Source organism: Nomascus leucogenys, chromosome 18 (assembly GCF_006542625.1).
Source record: "Nomascus leucogenys isolate Asia chromosome 18, Asia_NLE_v1, whole genome shotgun sequence".
Lineage (NCBI taxonomy): Eukaryota > Metazoa > Chordata > Mammalia > Primates > Hylobatidae > Nomascus > Nomascus leucogenys.
In genome coordinates this window covers 87042191-87069636 of record NC_044398.1, presented here as the reverse complement: position 1 = coordinate 87069636, position 27446 = coordinate 87042191, and the positions used below count along the sequence as shown (strand labels likewise).

General features: G+C 43.7%; 1 non-coding gene across 1 annotated transcript; it reads right to left on the bottom strand.

Annotated features, from left to right (window-relative positions):
* Positions 1-4789: 4789 nt before the first annotated feature.
* Positions 4790-4869, bottom strand: LOC115831364. Its single transcript, XR_004026878.1, has one exon. It is a non-coding gene; the product is annotated as a small nucleolar RNA SNORD66 (small nucleolar RNA).
* Between the last annotated feature and the right edge of the window lie 22577 nt (positions 4870-27446).

Here is a 27446-nt window from a genome sequence, read left to right as displayed (position 1 = left end):
TCGTTATAATCCTAATCAGCAAATAAATCTGTCTTCTACTATATTAGCCCTATTTTCTAATGCTATTAGCTATACAAACATCCTTATAAAGACAGTCTAGAATAAAAGCTGACACAAGATGTGCAGAAATGTAAGAGATACATGGGGAATTGTTGCACAGCATAGAGAATCTTTCCTAAGGAAACTACATCTGAAACACACACAGAAAATGTATTCTTAAAGCAACAATAGTTCAACATTAGGGGAAGAGGTTAAACAGACTGTTGTTGGGATATTCTTCTGTTTCTAAACATGCTTCTGAAGATCTTGGAATGGGAAGTGTAAATGTTCAACTTAAAATATAAAGTGGAATAAAAAGCTGCAAAAATTGAATATATGTTTTTATTAACTATGTAGAAACATCTATTCTAGAAAAACTTGGAAGGGAGACTTGCTAAAATGTTCATAGTCTTTCTCTGGGCAATGAGTCTAGGATCAATTGCTTTTCTTCATTTGGAATTTTTTTTTCAGTTTTTCTATAATGAACATGTATTACTTTTATAATAGAAAATAACAAGATAAATTATTTCTGAAAGCAGTGCCCAGCATCCAGAATTTGGCAAAAACAGGAGAAGAAGGCATAAAATAAGCAGGGAAAAAGGGTTTCAGTTAAATTAGATGTCCAATTAAGAGATTAGCTTGGCTGCAAAATATCTTTTTGACAGACAATTAGTTCTGGGCAAGTCAAATGTTTCAACAGTGCGTTCTTCTGGGGCAATTAAAGTAATTCATAGTTGATGTGCAGAAGTGTTGTGGTAATTGGGAAAGTTCCCCAAATGGCAGCTGAAACTGGGCTGGTTGTGTTTGGAGAAGTTAAGTCATGCCCTTGACAAGCCATCTAGCTGAGTCTACTGAAGAGGGCTTGGCCTGGGGGATTTTAAGACGGAATTTTCCACTGGGCATAGGAAGTTATTTTGGGAATGGAACAGAAGGGTCAATAGTGACAACATTAACAGCATTTATTGTAATATAAATACAGTTGGCTCTTGAACCACATGGATTTGAACTGCATGGGTCCACTTATACGTGGATTTTCTTCTGCCTTTGCCACCTCTGAGACAGCGAAACCAATCCCTCCTCTTCCTCAGTCTCCTCAATGTGAAGACAATGAGGATGAAGACGTTTATGATGATCCACTTCCACTTAATGAATAATAAATACATTTTCTCTTCCTTATGATTTTCTTAATCATATATTCTTTTCTCTAGCTTATTTTATTGTAAGAATACAGTATATAATCATATAAAATACAACATATGTGTCAATTGTTTATGTTATTGGTAAGACTTCTGGTCAACAATAGGCTATTAGTAGCTACGTTTTGGGGGAGTCAAAAGTTATAGGTGGATTTCCAACTGTGTAGGGGGTTGGCGTCACAATCATTCACAGGTCAACCATTGTATCAATAACAATTGTACCACACATATTTTGAGTGCCACACATTGCACTAAGCACTTATGTATCTATTAATTTCTACAGCTATCCCATGCAATAGATATGATTGGAGTTTCCATCTTATTGATGAGGAAACCGAGGTCAATTGAGTTGTCCAAGGTCACACAGCCAGTTAGTAATGGAGCTGGAACCTGAATCCATGCAATCTGACCCTTGTTCAATGCTCCTAGATTTATGTGCTGGATTTTTTTTTGAAATAACAATGTTTTATGCCTTTCTCTTTACTTTCCTAGATAAGGGCATCTGATTTCCCTCCATGGCAAGCAAGGTGTGTTGTATTTGCTACATTTGAGAGGGAAAAAGCTGAAGTTCAGAACGGATTAGAAATTTCCTAAGGCCACATAGTGAAAGAATAAGAAAGTTTCCTTTTTTAAATGGCGGAGGTTTTATATCAATGCTGTTTGTAAATTTTAGTTGGCAATGTCTTTTATATTCCATGAAACTGAATGAGAGGTGAGGTGGTATATTAGCCAAAACTCTCTCAGCTACATCTTGCTATTTTTCCATGCAACTTCAAAGCGCACAGATAGACTGGACTTCAAGTATGGCTGGATCCAGATGCTTAAATAATATGCTTTGAAATCTGTCTGATCTCTACTTCTCAGCTCTCTTTTCATCCATGTTGGCTTCATTATCAGGCCCTTTTCTTATGCCATCAGCAGCTGCTGAGTTACCTCCTACCAGCTTAGTAATCCCAGGGGAAAATGAACTTACCTTTGCCAAAAGCATTGGCATAAGAAGCTGACCCTCATTGGATCGTAAGAGTCAGGTGCCCATCTCTGAACGAATTATTGTGGCTAAGGAAGTAGAAGAGGGTGATTAGTCAGTCCTGATCATGTGTCAGCCCCAGCTTTAGAAGATGGTGTCAAACCTATCCAAACTCCAAGAATGAAGAGTGAAGGAAGGACCATCGTTCAAAAGTAAGTGGAAATGCTATTTCCAGGAAAGCAGAATGGGAGGGGGAAGGGGGGGGGAGGGGGGAAGGGATTCAAGGGGTGGGAGCTGGAATGGAATTAGCCCTAAATAGTTGGAGTTTGGAGGGTGAGGGTGTAAGTAAGTGTGAGCTGAATGCCGAAAGCAGAGTCTGCAAGATGGTGTGTTAGCCCAGTTCTGAGAAACAAACTCCCATACAGGATTACACGCACGTGATTTTTATTAAGGGCAATGCCCTTGAGAGAAAGCAGAGAAGGTGCCAGATGAAGCTGGGACAACCTGAGACAGCAATGCAAGTCTGACTCTGAGTAAAGGAGAGAGGAGAAAAAAGTTAGGGTGTAAACACCGTAGGGGAGTCCCTAAGCCAAAGCTGGGGACAGGGGAATCCTGTGTCTCCTGGGGAGGAGTCTGCTTTAGTGTCCCTGCCATGCTCAGTCATTAGCCAGGAGCTAATGGAAGGAAGCATACAGATTCCCTAGTGCAGCAGCTGGGGTCCTGGTTAATTACACTCCCTGTAGAGGGAGGTCGATGAGGCCCATTCTCAGGGCCACCACATGGTGAGCCATGCAGCACTGGCCTGGCAGAACATTTGACTGGGTTCATACAGTATTTACATTAAAAAAAAAATGAGGGCAGGGCACGGTGGCTCACACCTGTAACCCCAGCATTCTGGGAGGCCAAGGCAGGCAGATCACTTGAGGTTAGGAGCTGAAGACCAGCCTGGCCAACAAGGGGAAACCTCGTCTTTACTAAAAATACAAAAATTAGCTGGGTATGGTGGTGCACCCCTGTAATCCCAGCTACTTAGGTGGCTGAGGCGGAAGAATCTCTTGAACGTGGGAGGAGGAGGCTGCAGTGAGCTGAGATCATGCCACTGCACTCTAGCCTGGGCAACAGAGTGAGACTCTTGTCTCAAAAAAAAAAAAAATCAGTTGCCAGTATTCAACAAACTGTGTATTTTACATCTTAAAAAACCCCTGGATTTCCTGCTTCTCCTCACTGCCTCCTTAGATAGGGTGTGCGCTGTCCAGTTTGCCAAAGTCTCCACCAGATCCTGTTGCCCTAATCTGTACTCTTCACTCATTTGTGTTACTTGTCTGCCCATGTGTGCCTTTAAGTTTGCAACCCTTGACTTAAATTCATCTAGAAACAAACTATGGAAGTCAGGTTCAGCCATAGAATCTAATGGGAAGGAGCAAAGCTGGAGATTGAGCGACTAAGCTAGAGGTTGATAAAGAGGCATAGAGCAGGTAGCTGGAGCCTGAGCAGACAGATCTCATGGCTAGGCAGCCCTCCTAAGAGCTCTTTTGCTGGCTGGGTGAAGTCACTGAGAACCTAAGAAGAGAGTGTCAGTTCTAGCCTTCCTGGAGAAATCTTAGTTGAGATGGATGTCTGAGCTGGTGAACATTGCCTTTGTGTCAGGCAAGTCTAGGAGTCACAGCAGTATTTGGACACTGGTTGAAAGTTGTCTCATCCCATCCCACTTGCTCAGCAACATGGACAAGTGTGGGTTTAGATTATTTTAATTGGCCAATACTCTTTTGTTTAGGTGCTCTCCTTTCCTCTTCCACATGGTCCAGTAAGGCTGCCAATTCTAGAGCTCTTTCTTCTCCTGTGAAAGTCATGGATGTCTTAGGCTGGGTTTTCCCAGAGGCAGATCCTGTGATGAGGATTTCCATGTAATGGTTTATTTGTAGGGTGACTCTGGGAAGCACCAGTAGCAGAATGGGAGTGTATTAGTCAGGGTTCTTTAGAGAAGTAGAACCAATAAAATAGCACACACACACACACACACACACACATATGCATATACATATACACACACATATATGTATGTGTATATATATAACATATATATACACATGTGTGTATATATATACACATACATATATCTATATGCACTTTTATATACAAACATACACATATATACGTATCTATATGTAGTTTTATATACATACATATACATATATATGTATCTATATGCACTTTTATATGTGTATATGTGTGTGTGTGTGTGTGTGTGCAATTATGGAGGCTGACAAGTCCTAAGATCTGCAGGATGAGTCAGTAAGCTGGAGACCCAGGAGAGCCAATGGTGTAGTTCCAGTCTGAAAACCAGCAGGCTTGAGATCCAGAAAGAGCAGTGTTTCAGTTCGAGTCTAAAGGCAGGAAAATTTTGATGTTTCTGTTTGAAGGCCCTCAGGCAGGAGGAAATCTCTCTGACCCAGGCAAGGGTTAGCCTTTTGTTCTATTGAGACCTTCAACTGATTGGATGAGGACCACCCACATCTGGAGTGCAACCTGCTTTCCTCAGCCTACCCATTTAAATGTTAATCTCGTCTGAAAACACCTTCACAGGAACACCCAGAATAATGTTTTACCAATTATCTGGGCACTCAGTGGCCCAGTCAGGTTGACACATAAAATTAATTATCACAGGGCAAAATGAGACAAGGAAATCTAAACCAGAATAGAGTAAGGTAATGAGTAAGTTACTTCTATGGGCAGCTGGGGCTTGGTCCTTTTGGTGAGCTTTGGTTGATGGCATGGAACATACCTCAAAGTGTGCCACCTGAGTGTTGACAAAACTGAGATATTTATCTTTCATCACTCATCTGACATTGACCGAGGGATGCTCTCAGGGACTTTGACATCCTTGAACTTCTGGCCTGTCTCGCCGAGGCCAAGAAAAGGCCTTCAGGTGGGGAGTCGCAGGTGCTTGCAGAGGGATGCCTTCAGCTTGTATGGGATGGGGAGGGTCCAAGGGACATGGGTGGGCATTACCAGTGTCTGCTATGGTGGGTAAGTGGCACATATTTGGTCAAACATCAGGCTCTATCCACCCGGCAATGTTGGACCATGGAGTGGCACAGGCATCAGAATCTTCCCTGGGGATTAATTTATTGTGGTTCCTGAACAGAGAGGATATATATCTGGAGCTGCCAGCCTCTACTTGTCCTCCCACATGGAGAGAGATGGAGAATAAGGCTGAGCAAAGACAAACAGTGAAGAGAAATGGAGACAGAGAGAGAGTATACATGTGCCTTGAGGCAGTGAGTCCTGTTTCTAGTCCCTGGGGCTCTGGTTCTTTTCTCTTCCTGCCTTAGTCTGTTTTTGCTGCTGTAACAAAATACTCAAGACTAGATAACTTACAAAGGACAGAAACTTATTTCTCACAGTTCTGGAGGCTGAGGAGTCCAGAATCAAGGCACAGGCACATTTGGTGTCTGGTAAGGGGCTCTGTTCCTTGCTTCTAAGGTGGTGCCTTGTGTCGTCTGGAGGGCATGAATGCTGTATCCTCATATGTGGAAGGTGGAAGGGCAAAAGGGCCTAAGTTAGTTCCCTCTACCCCTTCATAAGGCATGAATTCATTCCTAAGGGCCAAACCCTCCTGACTGAATCACTTCCTAAAAGGCCCCACCTCTTAATACCACTGCAATGAGGATAAAGTTTCAACATGAATTTTGGAGGAGACACATTCAAACCTTAGCATTCCCTTTCCATAAATGACCTCAGCTGGATAAACCAGTATATTCGTTTCTTGATTAATTTAGCTAGAGTTAGATTTCTAGGCATGCAACCAAAAGCTCTTACTAAAAGTTATTGTGGTGGGATAGGGATTGGGGGAAAGGAGATGGGGATTGAGAGAGAGATTGCCCTGGGCCTAAGAGCTTTCTTTCCTTATTACATCCCAGTGCCTGAGATTTAAGTTGCTAGAAGGAAGATGAGTTTATGGTGGAAATTTGTAACTGACCATTAACTGGAATGGCACAGCTAAGCCCCTGTGCCTGACCAATTGTTAGGACTTAAAGAAATAGCAATAAAGAAAGAGCTTTTAGTTTCGGAGCTTAATTAGCCATTCTTTTCCTTGCTGACTTTCAGTTTTATGACTCTAGCTTCCAGGATAGAATTTTATCATACTCAAATACAAATTAAACCCAAACAAGGACTCTCCCCATGGTTCTGTTTCTTCAATTTAAATTTATTCTTTGTAGGGTGACACTAAGTACCATAGTATATGTCACATGTGAGAACAGTAAATTTTTAAAAAAGAGAGACAAGGCAGGCATTTATCATTGTGATCTCTTCTCTAAACATAATGGGAACTTAGGTTAATTTAAAAAAAAGTTAATGCCGTTGTTTTTTGCCTTAAGAAAGGTAGGGGTTTTATCTGGAGTGCTCTGAGAATTGGCACTCTGAAATCTGCAATGATGAGAAATAACAGTAGCTAACATTTGTTGAAAATCTATTAGTACTATGCTAGGTCCTTAACCTTCAGTATCTCTAATTACCCCAAAACACTTGAAGGATGGATGATCTAAAGTTTCCATGTTTGCAGAATGATAGCTCTGAGAAGACTTAACCAATGTTTCAAAGATTAAAAAAAATAGGAATTGGAGCCAGTTTTCATTAAGACCTTTTGAACTCCAAAAAATCTATCTATGTGCTTCTGACTTGAAAAGGGTGTGTTTTGCATGCTGGATATGGTTTGGTGGAGGTGCTGGTGTATACGCTGTATGTTTCAATGCTAGACATCATGCTGGGTACTGCACATAGTAGGCACCTGATAGCATTTCTGTTCAGCGAATTCAGAATACGTGAGTGACTGAAACTTCATTAGGTTGAAGGGGAATTTATCTTTTCACTATGTCTGAGCAAAGGGTTTATTAGGTAAAGTATATTTATATGATATGATATGATATGATATGATATGATATGATATTAGTGCCCCATGGAAATTATATTTGTTTCTCTACAGATAACAAAGATTCTTATTTCTCTCTTAAAATTCAAAATAAAGAGCCTTACTGACATCTACCATAAATCCTCTGCTGTAACCAGGTAGAGTATAAATAACTCCATAAAAAGAGAGTAATGCTGTCTTGCATTTGCACAGCACTTTACAGTTTAGAAAGTATTTGCTTGCCATGTCCCTTTTGATCCTCCTGATAGGCTTGCAGGGTAGGAAGGAGAGGTACTGTCATTTCCATTTTCCTGGTGGGAAACAAACATTTGGAGAAGTTGGGTGACTTGCCCCAAGGTGACACAATAGTGAAGGGCTCAAACCAGGACTTAGTTTGGGTGTCGGAATGGGTCAGAGTGGGTGTCTTAGTTAGTTTAGGCTGTGTATTAGTCTCTTCTTGCATTGTTATAAAGAAATACCTGAGACTGGGTAATTTATAAAGAAAAGAGGTTTAATTGGCTCACAGTTTTGCAGGCTATACATGAAGCATAGCTGAGGAAGCCTCAGGAAACTTACAATCGTGTCAGAAGGTGAAAGGGGAGCTGGCATGTCCTACATGGCTGGAGAAGGAGGAATAGAGCAAAGGGGAAAGTGCTAAGCGCTTTTAAACAACCAGATCTTGTGAAAACTCACTCATTGTTATGAGAACAGCAAGGGGGAAGTCTGTCCCCATGATCCAGTCCCCTCCCCCCCAAGCCCCTCCTCCAACACTGGGGATTACGATTCGACATGAGACTTGGGTGGGGACACAAATCCGAACCATATCAGGCTGCTATAACAAAATAGTATAAACTGGATGGCTTAAGCAACAGAAATCTATTTCTCACAGTTTTGGAGGCTGAGAAGTGCCACAATCTGGCTGATGTAGCTCCCAGCGGACCCTCCTCCGGGCTTGCAGAAAGCTGCTTTCTCTCTGCATTCTCACATGAGGGAGGAAGTGGGGGGCGGGGAGAGCGGGGGTAGAGAGGGAGAGAAAGAGAGAGAGAGAGAGAGAGGGAAGAGGAGAGACAGAGCAAGAGAGCAAGCTGTCTGGTGTCTTTTCTTATAAGGATGCTAATTCCATCATGAAGACCTCATCCTCATGATCTCATCTAAACTAATAGTCTTCCAAAAAAGCCCACCTCCTAATACCATCATAATGGAAGTTAAGGCTTCAACATATCAATTTTGAGGGGACACAGTTCAGTCCATTGGACTTACAGTTCACACTTCCTGGACAAGATTTTGGAACGCTGTAAAGCTTTCTTTAGAAAAACAACTAGTTTATTTTCCCCCAAGCATTTATAGCCCACTTTAGCAGCACTCAACTGCATGCCTCTGATCTATAGGCTAATTTTGGATCCGCCTTATGTCTTAAGTAATCCAAGAGTTTGTGTGTGTGTGGATGCTCCTTGATTTGAAATCCTTATGTGCTTAGAACTAACGGGGTTGTAAAACACACTCCAGAATGTACCCTTCTCTAATTCAGCCTGATTTTCTCCCATCACTCCACGTTATCAGGGCTCCCCTGCCCCTGCTTTTGATCACGATTGATTGTCCAGCTCCAAAGCATCATCTGAAAGACTTACGGTCTTTCTCCCGAGTGTTGGAGCCCAGGGCGGGCAGATGGGAGAGGGTAGGGGATTTGAACCGGGGAAAGACATTTAAATTTCCTCCTGTTCACCTTAGCTTAGGAAGTTACCTGCTGTCTGAAGGGTGTGTCCCTATTTTATTATTTATTTATTTTTACAAAACCAGGGACACCAACAACGAAAACAAGAGGAGCTCCTCTGCCTCTGATCCGAGTAGCTGTGCTCTCAGGCTGGAGCAGCCAACCCAGAAATTGGTGGCCAGTGGCTAAGGGTCAGGAGGAGCAGACAGAGTGAATGTGAGTTCTATGTCTGATTATAAAAATTGTACTTGCTCCTTATGGAGAATTTGGAATCTAGGCAAATTATAAAAATGTAAAGTCTTATCAGTCCTTTGTCAGCCATTGGGCTGGTTGGTCAGAAGTCATCACTGTGATAGACCCTCATTGCTTAATGAAAATTAATTTATCAGAAGCGATTTCCTTGATGATGCTAATATTTATTGGAAGGTTACCCTAGGCTGAGTTCTGGCTAACAGCTGCATATATATATATATATATATATATATATATATATATATATATATACACTTTTATTTTCCAAGTGAAGAAACAGGCTCAGAGAGGGTAAGAACTTACTCACAGTCACACAGCAACGGGGTGGGGCAGCTAGAATTTCGGTTCAGATAGACGCTAGAGTTCAGGTTTTTCATCCCTTTGACATCTACACATTATTCAAGAAATAAGAAGATTCACTTTTGGTTTGAAGGGGAGTGCATGGGAGAGAAAGAAAAGTACCAAATGGAAAAAAGAGAGAGCAAGGAAACCAAACTCCATTTGTGGTCATGAGCTACATTAAAAAAAAAAAAAAGCCAGGCCAGGGACAATGGCTGGATTATGCCTGTAATCCTGCCACTTTGGGAGGCCAAAGCAGGAGGATCACTTGAGGTCAGAAGTTTGAGACCAGCCTGGGCAATATAGCGAGACCCCATCTCTACAATTCTTTTCTTTTTCTTTTTTTAAATTAGCAAGGCGTGCTGCTGTGCACCTGTAGCCACAGCTACTGGGGAGGCTGAAGCAGGAGGATTGCTTGAGCCCAGGAGTTCAAGACTGCAGTGAGCTATGATCCCACCACTGCACTCCAGCCTGAGCAACAGAGTGAGACTCTGTCTCTGAAAAAACAACAACAACAAAAGCAACGCAAAGCTGGTGGTTTCACATGAGTGTTGCTCCTTCTGGAAAGGCATCACTGGAGTGTGTGCCATATTTTGATGCTGCTGCCGCCAATGATGAGAACATGGGCAACCTCTTTTGCCTGTAATTTTTTTTTTTTTTTGAGACAGTCTCGCTGTGTCACCCAGGCTGGAGTGCAGTGGTGCAATCTCAGCTCACTGCAACCTCCACTTGCTGGGTTCAAGTGATTCTCCTGCCTCAGCCTCTCAAGTAGCTGGGACTACAGGTGCCCACCACCATGCCTGGCTAATTTTTGTATTTTTAGTAGAGACAGGGTTTCACCATATTGGTCAGGCTGTTCTCTAACTCCTGACCTCAGGTGATCCACTGAACTTGGCCTCCCAGAGTGCTGGGATTACAGGCTTGAGCCACCGCGCCCGGCCTGTCTGTAATCTTTAAAAGTGATAGCATATTAGCTCTGAGGGTCGGTTGGATTTTTTTTTTTTTAAACAGCTGGCAGTCATTTATAGCCAAGTCAGGTGAAAAGGGTAGGTGATCGAGCTCATTACTACAATTTTTATTGAAATAAAATTTATCTTTAGTAACGAGATTGATTTTTTGTGTGTGACTCTGGAGGGCAATTTGCCCAGAGCAGTAGTTTTCAAACTCTTAACAAACTATCCCTGAGAGGAAAAGAGAATGAATTCATACTCTGTGGAGTGTAGCCCAAAATAACCTCTGCAAGGGTGAAATTTTCTTTGAAGTCTTATTTTAGCTTAGGTATTTGTGAACTCTGCATTCTATTTTGTGCCACATGTGTTTTAAATTACTATTACTCTACTAAAGTTTATTCATCCTCCAGGAAGATGGTGATGTTTGTACTGTAGTTGTTTGTCCCAGGGATACAGCAGGGTTCCCTAAGGTACCTGTTCCCTAGTTTGAGACTCTTGGCTCTGTTAGTGGGAGTCTCAAACTATGATCCAGGCTGCTGGTTGTTCCTGAGGGATTTCTCTTTCTTTCTAACACTAAGAAATAGGAAATATAGTTTTCAGTTTAAAAATAACATAATTAAAAAGTGTAGAAAAGTCTCTCTTGGCCGGGCATGGTGGCTCACACCTGTAATCCCAGCACTTTGGAAGGCCGAGGCAGGCGGATCACGAGGTCAGGAGTTCAAGACCAGCCTGGCCAACACGGCAAAATCCCATCTCTACTAAAAATACAAAAATTAGCTGAGTGTGGTGGCAGGCGGCTGTAATCCCAGCTACTCAGGAGGCTGAGGCAGGAGAATGGCTTGAACCTGGGAGGCGGAGGTTGCAGTGAACTGAGATCGTGCCACTGCACCCCAGCCTGGGCAACGAGAGCAAGACTCCATCTCAAAAAAATAAAAAAGCCTCTCTTGTGTCCTTGTCCCCAGCCTTCCAGCTCTCCTCTGAGGTAGCCAGTTTTCAAGATGGCCTGCGACAATTCACACCCTTGTGTAGTCCCCTCCCATGCTGGAAAGATCCATGTTGGAGCTTGTGTGTGACCAATGCTGCAGAAGTGATGTTATGTCGCTTCTGTGATTACGTCATGAAAGACTGCAGCTTCCGTTGTTGACTCTTTCTCTCTCTTTCTTGGATCAGTCGCTTTGGAGGAAGCCAGCTGCCATGTTTTGAGGACACTCAGGCACTTTATGGAGAGGCCCACGTGGTGAGGAATTGAGGTCTCTGTCTAAGAGCCAGTAAGGAATAGAGGCAACCACACAGTGAGCCTGGAAGCCTAGTCTTCAGCCCCAGAAATGCTCAGATGACTGCAGTTCTGGCTGACAACTTACCTGCAGCCTCATGGGAGACCCTAAGCCAGAGCACTTAGCTGAGTTGGCTTGTGGGTTCCGAATCCACAGACAATTAGATGATAAATGCTTGTTGTTTTATATTTAGTTTTAGTTTTCGTGACTACATCGTGGGTGTATATATTTATGGGTTACGTGAGATATTATAGGCTTGCAATGTGTAATTATCACATCAGGCTAAATGGGGTATCCATCATCTCAAGGGTTTTCCTTTGTGTTACTATCTAATTATTCTCTTTTAGTTATTCTAAAATGTACGATTAAATTGTTTTTGATTATATCACCCCATTGTGCTAGCAAATACTAGGTCTTATTCATTCTTTTTTTTTTTTTTTTTGGAGATCGAGTCTTGCTCTGTCGCCCAGGCTGGAGTGCAGTGGTGCAATCTTGGCTCACTGCAACCTCTGCCTCCCAGGTTCTAGCAATTTGCCTGCCTCAGCCTCCCGGGTAGCTGGGACTACAGGCGCATGCCACCACGCCTGGCTAACTTTTGTATTTTTTAGTAGAGGTGGGGTTTCACCGTATTGACCAGGCTGGTCTCGAAGTCCTGACCTCGTGATCCGCCCACCTTGGCCTCCCAAAGTGTTGGGATTACAGGCATAAGCCACCACGCCCGGCCTTACTCATTCTTTCTAACTATTTTTTTGTACCATCATGGCTCACTGCAGCCTCATTTTGACCTCCTGGGCTCAATTGATCCTCCCACCCCAGCCTCCTGAGTAGCTGGGACTGTATGCACTTGCCACCATACCCAGGTAATTTTTAAAGATTCTCTTATAGAGATGGGGTCTTCTTATGTTGCCCAGGCTCGTCTCAAACTCCTAGGCTCAAGTGATCCTCTCGCCTCTGCTTCCCAAAGTGCTGGGATAACAGGCGTGAGCCACTGCACCCAGTCAATGGCGTGTATTAAAAGGAATGATGATATAAATACTGATGACTAACATTTATTGTTTTTTCCATGTCAGGCACTATATCAAGCACTTTACATGCATATCTCATCAGTAAAACATTTGCATTTTTATTTCTTATCACTAGTAAATCCTTCTCCTCCCAGAAGCATTTAAAAATCCACAAACCATGGCTAACTTCCTGTGAAATGGCTTAGTGGGCAAAAATTCAGAATAAGGGGAGTGTGAGTCCATGTCTCCTGCCCAGAGATGAAGAAGTTTCTCTTTTCTGTGCATGAAGGAGACAATGGGATATGGGATGACATTAAACCTTTATAAGTTCCTGCTAACCTCCAGGTGGAAGGAAAGGGCCCACGGTGATCAATAAATGTGTTTGCTATTTTTTGGGTGAAAGGAAGAGAGCCTGCACCTCTGTTGGGGTAGGTTATCCACGCTGCCTGTCTGGGGTCCAGATTCCTGGCATTGATATGACTTCTTGGCTCTCTTGAGCCCTGAATCTGCTTCAAATTCAGAAAGCCCCAAGACTTCTGGGCTCTGTAATTACTCTGGGCTTTGGAGAATGGTTTCTGTTATGAGCAAAATAATGGTGGAAACTTGTACCAATGAAGGAAACACACAAGAGTGTAGAGGGACATTGCTGTTTGCTGATGATGCTGGTGGCTGCTTGGGTGAGATTAACTCTCCAAAGAGCATTGGCCCTTTTGTGGCTGCAGGATCTGGGTGAAAGAGATTCTTGTAGTCTATCCTATCACTAGATACTATCTGTCTTAGTCCATTTTGTGCTGCTGTAACAGAATACCACAGACCAGGTAATTTACAATGAATAGAAATTTACTTGGCTCACAGTTCTGGAGGCTGGGAAGTCCGAGGTTGAGAGCTTACATCTGGTGAAGGCCTTCTTGCTGCATCATGGCATGACCGAAAGCATCACATGGGTGAGAGAGAGGGTAAGAGAGAGCACCTACTGCTGTGAAAACCAACCTGCTCCCATGATAAAGGCATTAATCCATTCAGAAGGATGGTGTCCCCATGATCCAAACACCTCTTGAAGGTCTCACCTTTCAACATGGTTGCATCAGGGATTAAGTTTCCAACACTTGAACTTTGGGGAATATGTGCAAACCATAGCAGTATCTGTGCCGGATATTTTGTATTTGCTCCTTTATATCCACTGTCCACCCCCATTTCCTGCTTTGTACCCCAGGAGGCTGACTTCTATGGACTACATCGCTTGGGGTCTCCCATCCTCTTGTGGCTGCTTGGGTTTGGCCAATGGGGTGGGGATCATAGAATATTAGATGGTGGGAGGAGAGAGGGATTTGGACATTTATTTCTGTGGCTCCTTCCTGTTGGGTTGCCATAGGTTGGAAGCTCCTGCCAGGGAGCTCTCTTTCTCTGAAGACTGTGGCTACTCTCCTTGGTTTCCATAACTATTTCCCTCCAGGTCTAGGGGTAGTAATGGCTCCTCACTGCTGCTAGTTAGGGCTACTGCAACCTTCCTTTTTCTTTTCTTTTTTTTTTTTTGAGATGGAGTCTCACTCTGTTGTCCAGGCTGGAGTGTAGTGGTGCGATCTTGGTTCACTGCAAGCTCAGCCTCCCAGGTTCACACCATTCTCCTGCCTCAGCCTCTCGAGTAGCTGGGACCACAGGCGCCCACCACCACGCCCAGCTAATTTTTTTGTATTTTCAATAGAGACTGGGTTTCACCGTGTTAGCCAGGATGGTTTCGATCTCCTGACCTCGTGATTCGCCCACCTCAGCCTCCCAAAGTGCTGGGATTACAGGCGTGAGCCACTGTGCCTGCCTTGTTTTTATTTTTTTTAATCCCACTCATACAGCTATACATAGCCCTTTGCTAAACTCTTCTTAGTTATCCCATTTGAGTTTACTATGTCTTTCCTGCCACAACTTTGATACAGCATCCCAGAGAAGGAAAGCAATTCACTTAACTTTCTCACTCCTTTATTCATTCATCAAACCTCCCATCAACACTTACTCTATGCCAGGACTTGTGCTGAGGCTTTTAAGAATGAGACATGATTTCTTGTCTATGTCCCTGAGTTCTCAGTTTTTCACCCCAGAAACTGACTCTTACCAAAGAAAGAGAACATGCCAAAGGGATTGCTGAAGGGCCAGCCTTGGAAAAACACCCCACACAAGGTGGCTCCAGATGGCTTTACAGTGGCAACTCCTCCAAGGGCATGTATTAGGGATAGGCTGATCTGGGGACCCCAGCTGTCCCTGCAGAGAATTCATGGAAACCCAACAGGGCCTGTGTTCTTGCATCATGAGTCAAGGTGCCAAGAGAGATCACCTGATTGGCTGATCCAGAGTCACACGGTTGGGGGAGGGTATACAAAGTGGAGGGCTCACCACAGGGGTCAGAGATAAGGCTGCTCCTTGCAGCTCTGTTTTTTGCAATTCCTCTTGGACCCTCCCCAGTTCAGCCACCACCCTTGAGGCTAGCAAGGGTGAATTGTGTCAGAAGCATTCCATGCAAGGAAATAACAACTTGAAATCCAAATATATTTGTTAGTAAGTAACGGAAACCTGAAATTGCTTAAACAATATGGGGCATTATTCGCTCACATTAAAAGGAATTTGGGGGTAGGTGAGTCTAGGGTTGGTTTATTCAGTAGTTCAGTTGTATCATCAAAGACCTGGGCTCTTGCCATCTTTCTGCTCTGACTTACAGAGCAAGGGCTTAATTCCAGTCTTTTCCTCTAATGATCACAAAATGGCTGCCACAGCACCATACATCACATTCTCACACAATAATGTTCAATGTCCAAAGATCAGAGGAGAAAATGTGTCTTCCTTGTGTCCATTGTTGACAGCAAGGAGGAAATTTCCATCAACTCTCATTGGTCACAATGGGTCACATGACTATTCCTAAGCAATCACTAGACAGGGGGTCAGTATTACTATGATTAGTTTAGGTCAGTCAAGATTCACTCCTTGAGGCTCAGAAGGGCAACTTCTCCTAAAGCATGTGACTGTTCAATACTTTAAAAATTGGGGTTCTCTTAGCAAAGAAGAAGAGAGGCTCTTTTCTTGACAAGCAACCATAGCATCTATCAAAGCATAAGAAAAGCTTGTGAGTTGTTGAGGTTGGAGACTGAGAAGGTTCCAGAACATGACATTCTGGTGAAGTAGGCAGGACCCAGGAATCTGAAAAGTGACCCAATGTCACAGACATTGTTGGTGGCAGAGGAATTGAGGCATCTAGAGGCATCTAGGCAGAGTGACTGAGGCATCTCACTTTCTACCCAGAAAAGGAGACATTTGCTCCACAAAAGCCTCCTGCTAATTCCAGGGACCTTTCACTGTAGAGACAACTTCATGGCATCAGTGACAACTTTATGGCATCAGTGACAACTTTGGCCTCATTGTCCTGACAGGGCCTAGAATGGTGCTATCTTTGGGCTTTATATCTGTGAGGCACTCAGAAATGTACGAAGCATTTCCAAGTCCATGGTCTCATTTGCTCTCCACTTTGCAGTGGGGAAACTGAAGTTCAGACAGGTGAAGAGTCCCGATCAAGGTCACATAGCTGGAGAGCGGGAAACACCGAGCTCAACCCCAGATATTTTAACCAAAGGTGTTAGTTCTCTGCCTTACTGCCTTCTAGATAACTCCATACAGTCTACAGGGTAGATACTCAATCATGATGTATGAAAAGCATGAATGAATGCAAAAAAAAAAAAAAAAAAGGTTTAAAAAAGTTGTGCAAGCTAGGCACAGTGGCTCACACCTGTAATCTCGGCAATTTGGGAGGCCAAGGTGGGAGGATGTCTTGAGGCCAGGAGTTTGAGACTAGCCTGGGCAACATAGTAAGACTCCTTTTCTAGAAAACATTTAAAAATTAGCTGGGTATGGTGGTGTGCATCTGCAGTCCCAGCTACTTGGAAAGCCTAGGTGGGAGGATCACTTGAGCCCAGAAGTTCAAGACCAGCCTGAAGAACCTAGGGAGAGCCCGTCTCTACAAAAATTAATATAAATTAGCAAGGTGTGGAAGTGCATTTCTGTAATCCCAGCTACTTGGGAGGCTGAGGTGGGAGGATTGCTTGGGCGCAGAAGGTCGAGGCTGCAGTGAGCTGTGATCACACCATTGCACTTCCAGCCTGGGTGACAGAGTGAGACCCTGTCTCAAAAAATAAAGTAAAAAAGTTGTGCAAAGATAAAAAACCCAGTTGTGACTCTCACTGTGAACCCATAAATAAAGCAAAGTTATCAAATAGAGATGTATGAGCTGCTGAACGGAACAGAACTCACTGGGTTTATGGGGCTGTGTCAGGCACCTCTGACAATGCCAGATATTTACTTTGCAGATGAATGACTTCATTTCTTGCCCCAAATGCATCACTGGTGGGTAATATTTATGCAGATTGGAAGCATTCTCCCTCCTTTATTTGGCTGTTTGTAACCATTGGATTTTTTTACCTTTTGACTTGACATTGTTCTTCATGGGACCGTGGTATGGGATGCATTTCAATAAACAATACCAAAGTGACAGATTTCGGCTTTAAATCAAATTGTGTTCCGTAAAGTGGGAGACAAAGGCTTATAACTCACTGTTGGCTGCAGACATTTTGGCAAAAATTATCTTTCAGGTTTTGATCTCCACTGTATCATTTTACTGAGTGGCCTCATGTGCTCTATCAATCAAACACACTGAAGATGCAGGAGAATCACATTTAAAATCAAATCGTAGATTCATCTGCCCAGGAGGAAGAGAAATGTGTCATGAATCCTGCTTTCAATCTTCTGTGATTACAACTGAATTAGTTTTTGAAAACTCCAGAGGATGGTTTTCCACTTCCCAACTTTCATATTATTATTATTTTTTTTGAAGGGGGTAACATTAGATGAGTAGAGAGGTAGACTAAAGTGATTCAGCTGTGAGGTCGGAGTCTCGCCTTCCATCTAACTGTAGGTTAGGGCCTTTTAATATTCCTCTGATGGGGATTCTTTATGTAGGAAGGGATGTTAAGAAGAAAGATGTTCTCTAACAAGAAAACATTTAGACAAAGAGCATATGACCTCCCTCACTCAATCTCGCCTGCTTTCTTGGCATACATGGGAAGAGAAGATGAACTAGAAAGGAAATATTATTTGCTGATCTCCTTTCTTTGTCTGAGGCACATTGCACGGGCTGTCTCATTTGATATTCACATGCCCATGCGAGGTGAGCAGTCCACACCATGCTTTACAGGAGGGGAAACTGAGGTCAAGAAACATGCTTATGGGCCAGGCGCAGTGGCTCACACTTGTAATCCCAGCACTTTGGGAGGCCGAAGTGGGCGGATCACGAGGTCCGGCATTCGAGACCAGCCTGGCCAAAATGGTGAAACCCTGTCTCTACTAAAAATACAAATATTAGGCCAGGTGTGGTGGCATGCACCTGTAATCCCAGCTACTTGGGAGGCTGAGACAGGAGAACTGCTTGAACCTGGGAGGCGGGAGGTTGCAGTGAGCCGAGATTGCACCATTGCACTCCAGCCTGGGCAAAAAGAGCGAAACTCCGTCTCAAAACAAAAAACAAAACAAAACAGAAAAACAACAACAACAAAATGTTAGCCAAGCATTGTGGCACGTGCCTGTAACTCAGGAAGCTGAGGTAGGAGAATCGCTTGACCTCAGGAGGTGGAGGTTGCAGTCAGCCAAGATCATGCCACTGCACTCCAACCTAGGCGACAGAGCAAGGCTCTCTCTCAAAAAAAAAAAAAAAGAAAAAAGAAAAAAAGAAACATGTTTATGGCTGAAGAGCTGAGCCCAAGTCTATGTGATGCTGAATAACATGCTTTTAATTTAATTAATTAATTTATTTATTTATTTTTTGAGACAGGGTCTCACTCTGTCTCCCATGCTGGAGTGCTGTGGCACCATCATGGCTTGGCTCACTGCAGGCTTGACCTCCTGGGCTCAAGTGATCCTCTCACCTCAGCCTCCCAAGTACCTGGGACTACGGGCACACACTGCCATGCTCAACTAAATTTTTTTGCATTTTTTGTAGAGACGGGGTCTTACTGTGTTGCCTAGACTGGTCTCGGACTCCTGCATTCAAGTGACCTGCCCACCGCGACCTCCCCAAGTACCGGGATTACAGGCTTGAGCCACTGCGCCCAGCCTAAAACTTTTGAGAAAGAATGCTTCTTGTTGATTGTCTCCTCTGTCTATTACCTTAGTGTCTGGCATATAGTAGGTGCTTGAAAGCACTTCTTTAGTGTCTAAGCCAGGGGCTGTCAGCCTTACTGTAAAGGCCCAGACAGTGAATTATTTGAGGCTTTGGGGGCCATGCGCTCTCTTGCAACCCTGCAACCCTGCCGTTACAGTACAAAAGCAGCCATACACAACACTTTATTTATAAACTCTGAAATTGGAATGTCATATAATTTTCATGTAATGATGTATTATTGCTTTTGTCTTTGTCCCACTAACTATTTAAAATATAAGAACCAGCTGGGCTCAGTGGCTCATGCCTGTAATCCCAGCACTTTGGGAGGCCAAGGTGGGCAGATGACCTAAGGTCAGGAGTTCGAGACCAGCCTGGACAACATGGCAAAGCCCTGTCTTTACTAAAAATACAAAAATTAGCCGGGTATGGTGGCAGGTGCCTGGAATTCCAGCTTCTCAGGAGGCTGAGGCAGTAGAATCGCTTGAACCTGGCAGGCAGAGGTTGCAGTGAGCTGAGATGGTGCCACTGCACTCCAGCCTGGGCAACAGAGTGAGACTCCATCTCAAAATAATAATAATAATAATAATAAAATAAAATGTAAGAACCGTTGTTAGCTTTTAGGCCATAGGAAAACAGGCAGCTCAGATTTGGCCTTCAGACTGTATTTTGCAGACTCCTGGTCTAAATAATTACCTTAATTATCACACTAGCAGATACCAAGAACTAGTGTATCTCCAAAGTCTAGTTTGGTGCCCGGTACAAACATTCTTTCCCCAAGGTGGAGTCTACTTGACCAGGGTGGAGAGTTACAGTGTTGGGGGAGAGATGGAAGACATCTCTGCCTGGGGGTGAGGGGAGGGTCAGAGAAATCTCTTGGGGTTTGCTCTGGGGAAACTGGGAATTGTGGGAGAACTGAGGAGACAGGAAAGGGGACTTTAAGAATATTATTGTGGGCCGGGCGTGGTGGCTCACGCCTGTAATCCCAGCACTTTGGGAGGCTGAGGTGGGCGGATCACGAGGTCAGGAGATCGAGACCATCCTGGCTAACACAGTGAAACCCCGTCTCTACTAAAAATACAAAAAATTAGCCGGCCATGGTGGCGGACGCCTGTAGTCCCAGCTACTAGGGAGGCTGAGGCAGAATGGCGTGAACCCGGGAGGCGGAGCTTGCAGGGAGCTGAGATTGTGCCACTGCACTCCAGCCTGGGCGACAGCGAGACTCTGTCTCAAAAAAAAAAAAAAAAATTATTGTGGGTTAGGAATTGGGACTTCTATTACAGAGGTTCTCACTGGGGACTGAATTGTCCCGTGTGTGTGTGTGTGTGTGTGTGTGTTTTAAATCTGCAGAGAGCTTTTGGTTGCCCTAATGATAGGGATGGGGGAGTCATTATGGTGTGGGGCAGTTTTTGAATATATATATAGAGATCTCAAATTCATATGGGTTAGAAGAACCATGATTATCAGAGTCTATAACCTTGTTCTATTTTTTTTTTTTTTTTTTTGGGACAGAGTCTCACTCTGTCACCCAGGCTGGAGTGCAGTGGCATGATCTCGGCTCACTGCAACCTCCACCTCCCGGGTTCCAGCGATTCCCCTGCCTCAGTCTCCCGAGTAGCTGGGACTACAGGTGGGTGCCACCATGTCCAGCTAATTTTTGTATTTTTAGTAGAGACGGGGTTTCACCATGTTGGCCAGGATGGTCTTGCTCTCTTGACCTTGTGATCGGCCCCCCTCAGCCTCCCAAAGTGCTGGGATTACGGCCCAACCTTCTTCTATTTTATCTGCATATTCTATTTTATATGTTTACATGCTCTATTTTACATGTAAATGTTGAATGAACACTGAAGTTTCCAAGAATGCGGCAGCTATGGCATAAATCAAGAGAAGATTCAACTCTGTTTGGTATGGGAATTCATCAAGAAAGAGCCACTCTTTTGAAGACCATGGCAGTCTCAGTAAAGCCAATGCGACAACACGCCACGCTGCCTGCGTTTGTGACTGCCACCGGTTATTCTACACACACATGTGTGAGCACTTGACTGCTTCGCTCCATCTTTCCTGATGGAAACCCATACCATTTCATTATATATTATTTCATTAGAAATCCTCATCATTTCATTTCTCCTTTTTATTATAATTAGGGCACAATTGTGATTGGTTAGAAGGGTAGATGGTGATAGGATCAACACATTTTTTTTTTTTTAGGATAGAAAAGAGAGCTTTTCAGCTGGGCGTGGTGGCTCACGCCTATAATCCCAGCACTTTGGGAGGCTGAGGCTGGTGGATCATTTGAGGTCAGGAGTTTGAGACCAGCCTGGCCAACATGGTGAAACCCTGTCTCTACCAAAAATACAAAAAAATGTACCGGGCATGGTGGCACGCATCTGTAATCCCAGCTACTCAGGAGGCTGAGGCACAAGAGAATTGCTTGAACTCAGGAAGTGGAGGTAGCAGTGAGCCAAGATCCCACCACTGCCCTCCAGCCTGGACTGTAGAGTGAGACCCTGTCTCAAAAAAAAAGATGGCTTTTAAATTGTTGGTTAAAGCATGGGACATTGGATCTAATGGCACCAAGAATGCCTGCCCTGTAACACTCTTTGAGGTGATGTGTCGGGAACTGCTTTTCGATTACTTATGGGTTGCTGAAATATACTTCTTTGAATGCAGAGATTGGGCCCCTGATTATATTTGGGAGGCAAAAGCATCACCTTGTAGGCACCTGGCAGGGTAAAATAAATGGATGCTTCTTAGAGGGCAACTGCTTTCCCACTTCCTGTTTCCCTTTTGTTTGCAGGGTAAAGCCAGATGCCTTTTACCTCTTGTATCAATGCTGGTTGTCTGAGAATTTTTTTTTTTTTTTTTTGGATGGAGTCTCACTCTGTCACCCAGGCTGGAGTGCAGTGGTGCAGTCTTGGCTCACCACAACCTCCGCCTCTTGGGTTCAAGTGATTCTCCTGCCTCAGCCTCCCAAATAGCTGGGATTACAGGTGTCCACCACCATGTTCAGCTAATTTTTGTGTTTTTAGTAGAGATGGGATTTCACCATGTTGGCCAGGCTGGTCTCAAACTCCCGACCTCAGGTGATTCACCTGTCTTGGCCTCCCAAAGTACTGGGATTACAGGTGTGTGCCACCACATCCAGTTAATTTTTGTATTTTTAGTAGAGGTGAGGTTTCACCATGTTGTCCAGGCTGGTCTTGAACTCCTGATCTCAAATGATCTGCTCGCCTCAGCTTCCCAAAGTGCTGAGATTACAAGCATGAGCCACCACGCCTGGCCTGGGCAGAGTCTTTAAAAATGCTTCAAACTCTCCTTTAGCTCAGTTTCAGTAGAGTCATTCCTTTACAGTATAATTACAATGGAGCTGCCAATCAGCTCAGGCCACGCCCAGCCCACTGTCTCCAAGGGGCTGGGTCCCTGCTTTTTCTCTCTCCCTGAAAAGTGGCTGTTAATTTTCTCCTTTAGTCTCCTTTTTCCAGAAAGATCTTTTCCTTTACCTTATGGGAGTTTGATAAAACTGGCATCTCCAGCCTTCTTTTCCTTATGTTGGTTTTTCCTGCCACAAAAGGCCCAGAGACATTGTCTATGGAACGTTTGGCTGCGGCTGGGCAGGCATTTTATTCTATTGGAAAATTCCACTAGGATTTTCTATGATCACAATAGAGCATGGGTCCTCAGTCAAACCCTCCACCACTTATAAGAAGCTCTGTGACTTTGGGGAAGTGACTTAACCTCTCTGAGCCTCACTTTTTTTATTTGGAAAGAGTGGTGTGATGGTAGGTTTTATGTGCTAACTCTTAGGGATACAGGGTGCCCAGCTATTTGCCTAAACATCATTTTGGGTGTGTTTGTGAGGGCGTTTTGGAATGATTGACATTTAAATTGGCAGATTGAGGAAAGCAGTTGCCCCTCCTAATGTGGGTGGACTTCATCCAATCCACGGAAGACCTGAATAGAACAAAAGTCTGGCCCTTTCCAAAGTAAGAGAGAATTCCTCCTGCCTGAAGGTTTTTAAACTGCACCATTGGCTTTTTTCTGCCTTTGTACTCCGACTGAAACACTGCTCTTTCCGGGTTTCGAGCCTGCTGGCCTTAGGACTGGAACTAACACCATCAGTTCTCTGGGGTCTCCAGTTTGCTGCCTCACCCTGCAGACGACAGCACTTGCTAGCCTCCATAATTGCATGAAATCTCTCTCTCTGTTTAGACATTGGTTCTGTTTCTCTGGAAAACCCCAATCAATACAGGCAGTGATAATATTTTGAGGATTAAATTATACAATGAATAGAATATGCTTAACACACAGTGAGTGCTTGGCACATATGATCTCCTCAATACACATCAGCTTTATCATGGAAATTATTATGTATCATTATACAAAATATAATAAGATTTCAAACTTATGTTCTCTTAAATGTCCTCTAAATTATTCAATGGAACAAAAAACTCTTCACTCATTTTTGTGTGTATGCAAACTTAATGTCTTTCAATAAAATTTTCCAAGTTATTGTATGTTCTTAGGGACATAATTCTGTTTGACTTCCCATCTTTCCAATACTAGTAGTGAGCCTCATTAGCACATGAATGCTGGTGTCTGTGAGATGTGCTTGCCTTCACTGTCCTGTTTGCCTTGCCCAAGGTGGGCATTGGAAAGGACAAGTCATCTATGATTGGTTGGAGGAAGGACCGACCATCTACTGTCTCAGTCTACTCAGGCTGCCATACGAAATACCACATACTACGTGACTTAAACAAGAGACATTTATTGTTCACTATTCTGGGGGCTGGGAATTCGAAGATCAAGGTGCTGGGTGATTCAGTTCTCCAGTGAGGGCCCACTTTGTGGCTTTCAGTTGGAAACCTTCTTGTTGTATCCTCACAGGGGAGAGAGAGAGCATGCAAGCATGAGACAGAGTGCAAGAGAGAGAGGGAGAGATCAAGCAACAGTGAGAGAGAGAGAGAAAGGTATCTCTGTTGTCTCTTCTAATATGGACACATCGTATCACCAGGACCTTATGCTTATGATCCCATCTAAACATAATCACCAAAGCCCCATCTTCAAATACCCAAATACCATAACACTGGAGATTAGGGCATCGGCTCCAACGTATCAATTTAGGGGTGGAGGCACATTCATTTCATAGCACTTCCTTTTCCAAAAATGCTCCTTAATCCTTCCCTGCCATCCTTGCTATTCTCATTTGACAGATGAGGAAATTAAGACTCCACGATGTGCCTTAGGTTGCCCATAGCTGTACAACTTATAAGAGCGAGCTCCCCAAATCACTGCATTCATCCACAGGAGCAGAGGTAACCGCAGCATCATAGCCATCCAGGGAGTGTAATGCCCCATTAAAAATAACAAAGCGTAGAGACCCAGCCTGAACTGAAGATGCGTCTGTGGTTGGGGTTCAGCGTTCTTTGATTCCCAGATCTACCACCCAGATATTTGACAAGTTACATCCACCTCTGGTGCTCATTTCCACATCTCTAAAACAAATAATAATAGTGCCTTTTTGTTGCTGAGAAGATTTTGTGGTGTCATGCAGATGAAGTGGCTCTCAGGAGTCTGACTTAGTAAATGTTGGCTGCGTGTTGGGCATTATTAGCTAAGATGTACAAACAGCAGAGGTTTGGTTTGTATGAGTAAATCATATTCCTGCCTGTTGTCATTGAGGGAGAGCAGAGTCCTAAGGGGAGGGGACACAAGTCAGGAGAATTCTAGGGGGTGGGGGATGTTTCTGTCTGATGTCTCAACAATGGGTAAATCTGGGAATCTAATGAGAGATTCATTGGGTAAATCTGGGAATCTCATGAGCAAAATGTGGACATGAAGAAGGAGGAAAAGCTGCTTGAAGGATTGGTGAAGGAGGAGGGAAAGGGGGAAAAAAGGAAAAAAAACATTTAGGGAGTGCTAAGTGCTACGCATTTTCCATTTTTGCATCAGTGAATTGTAAAATCCACTGCAAGGCCGGGGATATTATCCCCATTTTACAGATGAGAGAGAGGAGGCCAGGCAAGTTAATGAACTGGTTCAAATTATCACAGCTAGAGAGTTGGAGCCAAAGTGAGATTGCACAGCTATGCAGACTCTAAAGCCCATGTCTGTATATTGAATCAAATTTCTCCTTTTGCTGGCTTAGGTAAACTGAGGCAGGAAGTGATGAGAAAGGGTTAAGAGACGTCGGCTGCTCCTTAAACATCTCCCTTCCCAGTGTCATTTGCCATCCATAAACTCTTTCAAAATGTGATAACAGTTTTGATTTTCCTGTCATCTCGATTTGGTATGAGAAATTTGGGATTTCCAAATTGACGGAAATCTCGATTTTAAAGACGCTAGAAGGCAAACATCTGTGAAAAATCACAGGAACAATGTCAACATCTGTCCCTGTGAAAGGAAATTGCTGAGGTTCTCAATTTACAGCCAATCAATCAATCTTGGAGGCCAGGGTGCTTGCAAATTGAAATGCATGTTGAAGCTATAGGAATGGCTAATTAATTTAGTTTGTATGCCTATAAGATTTTTCATTGTTTCCAGTTAAAAAAAATTCTCTTTTGAATAGGAAATGTATGCATATGGTAAAAAAAAAAAATTAAACAGTACCAGAAAAATATACAGTGAAAATTAAGTTTGTTTTCCATCCCAACCACCACTTCCTCTTCTCCAAGGTCATAAGTGTTGCTGGCTTCTCTTGAAACTTTCCAGAGATAAAATCTTTATATAGAAAAACATATGTATGTATGTCTCCTCCCAGTTTTATAAATGATAGCCCATTGTACATGTTACACTGCATCTTGACTTCATTCAACAATATATCTTTGAGGTTTTTGCATAGCGGTCGATATAGACATTCCTTATTCTTTTTATCAGCTGTGTAGTATTCCAGTATATGGGTGTGTATAAATTAATCAGTTCCCTCATGGTGGACATTCAGGATATTTTCTGTCATTCTCCCCAATTTATGCTTGTATGTCCATCTTGGTGTGTGTTCATCAGTAGGATACAAATCTAGAGGTGAACCTCCTGGGCAGATAGGATGTGCATTTAAAATATGATGCCTTAGTGTAAAAGGAAGGTTTTCTTTTCTTTTTTCTTATTTTATTAAGAGACGGGAGTCTCACTATGTTGTCCAGCCTGGTCTTGAACTCCTGGGCTCTAGCAATCCTCCCACTGTAGCGTCCCAAAATGCTGGGATTACAGACATGGGCCACCGTGCCTGGCCAGGTTTTCTTTTTTATCTTGGAGGGAACATCACCTCCCTCAAGGAGATCAGATTGGGAAAGGTGGGACGCTGTGTCTAAGAGCTTAATGACTGTTCACAGATATTATGGCTGCCCTTCTCTAATGTACCTGCTTCTCCAGGCCCAAAAGGTGGAAATGATGTTTGTTTCTTACTCTTTTGGGGCTTTAACTGTGCCATTGAGATTTTGTGCTCAGGGATAAACTACCATGTACTTACAGTTACCCCAGCCTGTAAGGTTTGATGCCTCTTCCTTCCTTCCTTCCTTCCTTCCTTCCTTCCTTCCTTCCTTCCTTCCTTCCTCCTCCTCCTCCTCTTCCTCTTCTTCCTCTTCTTCTACTTTCTTTCTTTCTTTCCTGTCTTTCTTTTTCTTTCTTTCCTCTTTCTCTCTCTCTCTTTCCCTCCCTCCCTTCCTTCTTTCCTTCCTTCCTTCCTTCCTCCTCCTCCTCTTCCTCTTCTTCCTCTTCTTCTTCTTTCTTTCTTTCCTTCTTTCTTTCTTCTTCTTTCTTTTTCTTTCTTTCCTCTTTCTCTCTCTCTCTCTCTCTTTCCCTCCCTCCCTTCCTTCTTTCCTTCCTTCCTTCCTTCCTTCCTTCCTTCCTTCCTTCCTCCCTTCCTTTCTTGCTTTTTTTTTTTTCTTGCTTTGTTACCCAGGCTGGAGTGCAGTGGCATGATCATAGCTCACTGCAAACTTGAACTTCTGGGCTCAAGCAATCTTCCTGCCTTGGCCACCCTGGGATTACAGGTGTGAAGCATGGTGCCCAGCCTTGGCCACTTTCTTTATTCTAAACTTTTTTGTCCCATACTTTCCTTCTTTTTCCTGGATACAGCCACTCCAGCCTCCCTTGTCACTCCAGTGATAGGACACTCAGTCTTGCCAAGTCAATGTAAACCCAGTCTCTTCTCATTTAAAACCTAGTCTCTTTGGTAAACAGTCAATTCAGGATTCTCAAGTCAATCTGGGTTTTAAATCTTAATTGGTTCAGTCTCTTATATCTTTGTCCTTCCACTTTGGTCTCTGGCTTTGCTGTGGGTGCTGCACCACTCAGACCTCTGTGCAGGACCACCGAGGCCTTCTTTCCCCCCAGCTGCTGGGAGACCTGCTGCTCATAGCTCATAGCAGAGTCTTGGCTCTGGCAGGAAGGCACCTGCAGGAAGCCACCGAGTGCTGGAAATTCTCCCTCACCTCCAAGGCATCCCATAATCCCGGAGGGTTACAAAGGCTCTGTCCCTTGCCCCTCCCTATGGGAGTGTATTAGTCAGGGTTCTCTAGAGGGACAGAACTAATAGGATAGATGTATATAAAAAGCGGAGTTTATTAAGGAGTATTGACTCACACGATTACCAGGTGAGGTCTCACAATAGGCCGTCTGCAAGCTGA